Source organism: Lactuca saligna, chromosome 3, assembly GCF_052625555.1.
Source record: "Lactuca saligna cultivar CGN05327 chromosome 3, ASM5262555v1, whole genome shotgun sequence".
NCBI classification, from domain to species: Eukaryota; Viridiplantae; Streptophyta; class Magnoliopsida; order Asterales; family Asteraceae; genus Lactuca; species Lactuca saligna.
The window spans coordinates 70,061,643-70,068,557 of NC_136419.1; the positions used below are offsets into that span (position 1 = coordinate 70,061,643).

Here is a 6,915-nt window from a genome sequence, read left to right on the forward strand (position 1 = left end):
AATTGATATTGATATTAAATATTAATTTTAAATTTAAAGTTTAAATATTGATATTAAATTTTTATTTTTAATAAACCCGTGTAGTACACGGGTCTCATACCTAGTTAAGAAAAAAAGATAGTATGGGTTGTTTTGGGTTATGTTAAAAATTGAAAATAAAATTGATATAGATGTACTATGATAAACAAGAAATCAAATTCAAATAAAATTGGTGGGTGTGATGTCACACTTGTCACGGTACACATCATTATAACATCATATTTGTCATATTGTTTGTCATATTTTTCATTTAGAAGTCAAGAGTTATCATATTTGTCATGATATTTTTTAAATAATTAATATAAAAAATAATCAAAGACCAAGTTTTGTAGGTTTTATAAAATAAATAATAATTATTATTATTAAAAACAAATCGATTTATTTAATATAAACTAGATGCGTTCCGCCCGCACTGCGGGGGTTGGAAGTTGTTCCCTTTTTGTGTAACCATAGTCATTTCCTGATGATGTTTGTGGATGAATATGACTTCCAAAGGTTGAATTAACTTTATTTCTGAATCTTTCTTCTTAAATTTCTTGTGTGGTTTTCACAAAGTGTTCCTCAAAGCTTTAACTAGAACACAATATTTATCAGAAGAACAAAATTGGTGGTCTCCAATGATCCTGAAAATCAAAACAAAAAAAAAGCCTATTTCAGAAATTCAGTTACATAATATGGAGCTTAAATAATTTAATATGACTAATAGAATATCAAGGTTTATCGGAGATATCCTAAAAGTGCAGAAGTAGAATAAATAACATCAGGTGTAGTCCCAAGTAAGTGAGCTACCCTAAAAACTCATATCCACCTTCTGCAATCACTTTCGTTCCTTGTGCAAATCTTTGACCCACTGGTCCACTTTTCGCTGCATCTCCTCTCATATAAAATCATAAATGTCATGCCACAAAAAATGGCGTGATGGTTTGCAGTTTTGAGTATATACCCATATACAACACTCTACTTTCATTTTTCTATATTTGACAAAAATAGAAAATGAAAGTATGACGTTATATTTGACAAAAAAAAACTGAAAGTATATTGGTAATAGGAAATAAAAGTAGGTTGTTATTTTTATCTAAATTATCGACATGTTATGAAGAAAAAACGTCAATGTATTGGCTATAGGCATCGATCTTGTCAGTTGATAGCTAAATATGACATTCCTTATAGCTTAGAAATGAAAATTGAGAAATAAAAATAGGGAAATATGATATTCCATACTATAATAATAAAGCATCTAATAGGGAATCATATACTCCATTCCATCAAAGTAAAACAAACAGACAAATACGACACTCTTTATGGCTTAGAAATGAAAATTAGTAAATGAAACAGGGAAATATGAAATTTTGTAATGAAATAATAAATTCACCCTATAGCACTGCATTTTATAAATTAAAAAGAAAGGATCTCATTTGTAGTTTACCTGCAACTGCGTATGCTTCTCTACTTCTTGTCCCCTGTTTGGTAGTAAAATTATCAATGTAAATAAGAAAAATATAAAATAAAAATAAAATGAAGGAAAACATGGACATATTTACCGGTATGATAACCAAATAAAATCCTTCCAATTCCAACAGAATGCAATCAACATTATAATACATTACCCGTATTATGATCGTCCACTTAAACATACATCTTAAAAAGATATTTAAAGTTGGAGAAATTACTCATAAAAACCATATTACATCATTCGACATTTTCACTACAGCTAACTACTTTTAATTTTCTCATATTAGGGCCATGTACTTTTAGGAATCAACCCAGATACCAATTTTTTCATCCATTCCTCCACTAAATATGTCAGAAATAATTTTACATATTAGAACCCAAATAACCTAATCGTAGGTCCAAAAAACTATCATTTTCGAAAAAGAGAGGAAAATGATGAGTACATGCTACATTTTTCAAGTAAAAAAAGCAAAAATTCACTATTTCTAAAAGAAGAAATCTTTTTTTTTTCTGCATTTTCTAGGAAAAGATTACATATGAACACACAATAATAATTATGTAGAGAGAGAGAGAGAGAGTAGACAATGATTGTTTAAAAACCTGAATGAACTCATTGTACAAAAGAAGTATTGTTGTGATTGAGGATTCAAATGCTTATGTTTGCATATTTACAAATGGTTGCATCGATATTGGTACCGAAAGTTACACCAGCAAGTTGGGTCTTCCCTAAATTTGTAGCCGGTTACCAACCAAAATCAGAATCCATTGATAGCACACCTACCAAGTCTTTGGACCTGCAATTTTTAAAAAAAAAAAAAAAAAAATCTAGTTTTGTGAGTTATGTATTCAAGAATTTATAAATATTTCATTATGTTGTTTGGTGAATCGTGATAGCTATATTCCATATCTAACTTAGTACGTGTTGATTGATCGATTAACATACCTTACACTGCCTTCCATTGCGATGACACCTTATCGCCACCTTCTGCTCAATTTTTCAGTTTTTCGGGCGCATTCTGACTTGAAATTTCACCATATTTTATTTCAGAATCCAACAAATCTTTATAAAAAATATTTAAAAAAGAAGACTCACCTATTGAAAGTTTTGGGTTGGGGGTAATTCGATAGGCTTTCAAATAAATTGCAAGAACATAACTTGAATAAAAATTGTAATTGACCATTTTTTATAAATATTTGTTTTTAATATGGATGGGTACCTTTATTACTTTTGTTTCTCCATTTCGAGATCTTATTAAAATATAAATTGTACAAATTGCAAATCGCTACATTAGTACATTTCTTAAAATCCAACCAACCACTTGTTCGATCTTTCCAATCTCATTTCTCATTTTCCAGTAGACAAATAAATCAAAAGTCAATTTGGTAAACCTCTTGTTTTTTTTTTTTATATTTAGAAACTGAAATCAGAAAAAAAAAATAAAAAAAAAAAAAATAAAAAAATAAAAAATAAGTTTTTATTCTTTTTATTTTTTTTAAAAACGCCAAAGGAATTGCACTTGGAAGATACTAAAAAAAGGATTAAATTACCTTTTTGGGTTCGTTTTATTGTTTTATTGCAGTAGATTACCCGCCACTTCGCTGATTTTCATACCTCAAATATTGAAATCCGTTGTTTTATAATTAACGGTAAGAAAATTCCATTATTGATTTTATCTTTAAGTGTTGTTTTATTATTCCTTTCATATTTCTTTTATTCATTTAAGACATAGACCTTATCAATGTAATCATCATTGCAAATTGCTAAGGTTTTCCATTTACCTGGGAGGATATTGGATGCGTTGCATTCTTAGGGGAACATGTTGTTATGACCCAGCGGTTTGGTAAGGTCTATCGCAGGAGGATTAGGTAGGGAATTGGTTTGGATAATGATAAGGGGTAGTTTAGGAAATATCTAAATAGGATTAGTTTAGATAAGTAGAAGATAATAGTTATCTATTAGTTTTTGTTGCTGTCAGTTAGCAGGACACTATTTAAGGTGCTCCATAGTTTGTTTAGTTTTTTCATGCGTGAATAAAAAAAACACCGTGAGGTTTTTTTCTGGAGTTTGCCTGTAACTCGAATCGCAGGTAAGGAACTAGGGCGTTGACCCAAGTTCTTAATATTTGGTATTAGAGCCTTCACAGGTCCTGATGACGGAAAAGCTTGAAGGGAAGGGCACTAATGCCGAACGCATGGCAGCGTTGGAAAAGACCGTCAACCAGGTGCTTGATTCGACTGAAGCACATCGGGTAGAGGTGGCAGTGCAAATGCAAGAACTCACCAAGGCGGTTTCGGATCTAACTCTGGCAATCAAGAAACCACGAAAGAAGGAAAGAAAGGCTAACTATAGTCCGTCTTCCAGTTCAGAGGACAACGAGGGGGATGAGGAAGAGGATTCTGGCGATTCTGATAAGAGTATAAGGTCTAATGTTTCCAGGCGTTCCAAAAAGAGGCCTGGGAGGCGGGACCCGATACTCGATTGCAGGAAACTGAAGGCCCCAGTTTTCAGCGGGGAGGATGTTCATGGGTGGATTTACAAGGCAGAAAGATACTTCGAAATTCAGAAGCTTGGCAAGAAGGATCAGTTACGCGCAGTGGCTATTTATTTGGAAGGAGCTCCGTTAACCTGGTTTAGGTGGAATGATGCCAAGCGACCGTTTCGAACATGGGGAAGATTCAAATGCAAGTTGTTGGATCGCTTTCAAGCGTCTCGCGAAGGTAGCGTCCAAGAGCAATTCTTGGATATTCAACAGACGGGATCAGTCCGGGAATACGTGGACCGGTTTGAAGGTTTCGCGGGACAACTTGAGCAGGTACCGGAGTCAATTCAGGAGAGTACATTCATTAAAGGATTGAAGGAAGATGTAAGGGCAGCAGTCTGAATAGCTAAACCAGAATCGTTGGCTCAGGCTATCCGTATGGCTATCAAGATAGACGAAAATCAGACCAGGGGGTTAAGCCGTAGCAGGGTTGGTGTTGGAACTCCAAAGCAGGGAACAAATGTCACAGAAAAAAACAACGCCACCGCACCAACAGCTTTGGTTAAACAGGGAGTTAGTGGACCGGGTGTGTTTAAACATCTTACTCAAACGGAGCTGGCGGAGAAACGAGCACAGGGTTTGTGTTTCAGGTGTGATGGCAAGTTTGCTCCAGGGCACAAGTGCCCTAGCAAGACGTTGCAGGTCCTTATTGTTGACGAGGAAATTGACGAGAGATATGACTTGGAGCATGCCCATTTTGATATGGCGGAGGTCTCGCTCAATGCGGTCAGTGGGTTGACACCTCCCAGGACGATGAAAGTAAAAGGTGATGTCGGAGGACTAGAGGTGATTGTTTTAATCGATAGTGGGGCTACGCATAATTTCCTATCAACGCGAATTATACGCCTCTTGGGGGTGGCTGTAGTCGGCAAGGGAATAGTAGGGGTCAAGCTAGGCAACGGGTTGATGGTGAGAAGTCAAGGAACATGTAAGGGTGTAGTTCTCAACCTACCAGAAACACAGGTGGTGGGAGATTTCATTCCATTCGATGTGGGGGGATCGGATATCATATTGGGTATACAATGGTTGCAAACTCTAGGAGACATGACCGTAATTGGAAGGAACTACGCATGCAATTCTGGGATGGAGGTCGGCTAGTGACGATTACAGGTGACCCAACCCTATCAAAATCCTTGGCTTCATGCAAGACTTTTTGTAAAATGTTGCAGCAAGAGGTAGAAGGTTTCTTGATACAGTTGACTGCCAAGGTTGATACTAACGAACCACCTGAGGCACCGGCTACAATTCAAGCGATTCTTGATGACTACTCGGATGTGTTTAACATGCCTAGTGGTCTACCTCCAAGCCGTAGCCACGAGCATGGCATAACTCTTAAGGAAGGAACTCCACCCGTCAGTGTGCGGCCGTATCGTTACCCGTATGTCCAGAAGAATGAAATAGAAAAACTTGTGGGGGAGATGCTTAGTGCCGGAATTATTCAGGCTAGTACTAGCCCGTTTTCTAGTCCTGTGCTACTCGTGAAGAAAAAGGACGGGAGTTGGCGGTTTTGTGTAGATTATCGTGCACTAAACAAAGTCACGGTGCTAGATAAATTTCCGATTCCAGTGATTGATGAGTTGTTGGATGAGTTACACGGGGCTACCGTATTTTCGAAAATTGATTTGAAGGCCGGTTATCATCAGATTCGTATGAAGGCAGGGGATATTCCAAAAACAGCTTTTAGGACCCATGAGGGTTATTACAAATTTTTAGTCATGCCGTTCGGGTTGACTAATGCGCCTGCTACTTTTCAGTCTCTAATGAATAAAATCTTTCATCCGTTCCTGCGACACTTCGTTTTGGTTTTTTTTGATGACATACTGATCTACAGTAGGTCAGAATCTGAACACGCGTTGCACCTGGGGAGGGTTTTGGGCACGTTGAGAGCTCACCAGTTGTATGCTAACAGGAAAAAATGTTTTTTTTTTCAGGATAGGGTCGAATATCTGGGTCATATAGTGTCAAAGGAAGGGGTAGCGGCTGACCCGGCAAAGGTTGCGGCCATGTTGACGTGGCCTTTACCTAAAACGCTTCGTGAGTTGCGGGGATTTTTGGGTTTGACGGGCTATTACCGTAAGTTCGTTAAAAATTATGGGAAGATTGCTTGGCCGTTAACGGAGCAACTTAAGAAGGACAATTTTAAGTGGACAGAAGAGGCCACGGAAGCATTCCAAAAGTTACAAAAGGTAATGACTGAAGTCCCAGTTCTTGCCTTACCTGATTTCAGTAAGGAGTTCGTGGTGGAGACCGACGCGTCGGGATACGGTCTGGGAGCGGTGTTGTCACAAGAGGGGAGACCATTGGCCTATTTCAGCCATATTCTGGGAACAAGGGCCCGATTAAAATCTGTATATGAGCGAGAACTGATGGCGATTGTACTTGCAATACAGAAGTGGCGTCCGTATTTGTTAGGAAGGTGTTTTAAGGTGCGAACAGACCAAAGGAGTCTGAAATATTTGTTAGAGCAAAGGACTGTAACCGAAGATCACCAAAGGTGGTTATCAAAGTTGTTGGGTTATAAATTTGTGGTGGAGTATCGGCCAGGGAAGGAGAACAATGTGGCGGATGCTTTATCCAGACGGGTAGAACCTCCACAATTGTTGACTTTGGCAGCAGCGAGCCTCGTAGATTGGGAGGGGTTATGGAAGGAGGTTGGAGAAAGTGAAGAATTGTGTGCTATCCGACAACGACTCCTGAGTGGTGAAACCATGGCAGGTTATATGCTGGTACGAAATCAGTTACTGTTTAAGGGGCGACTGGTGATACCAAGTGACTCGGCTTGGATACCAGTTATTTTCAAGGAATTTCATGCTAGCGTAGTGGGAGGGCATTCGGGGGTTCAAAAGACTTATCAGCGGCTCGCGAGGGAGGTCTATTGGAAGGG

General features: G+C 37.9%; 1 long non-coding RNA gene across 1 annotated transcript; it reads right to left on the reverse strand.

The window, feature by feature from the left end:
• Positions 1–362: 362 nt before the first annotated feature.
• On the reverse strand, positions 363–2,735 carry LOC145033774 (uncharacterized). Its single transcript, XR_013677695.1, has 5 exons — positions 2,585–2,735; positions 2,435–2,511; positions 2,092–2,285; positions 1,466–1,499; positions 363–662 (listed from the first exon to the last, which is right to left on the reverse strand). It is a non-coding gene; the product is annotated as an uncharacterized LOC145033774 (long non-coding RNA).
• Positions 2,736–6,915: the final 4,180 nt, after the last annotated feature.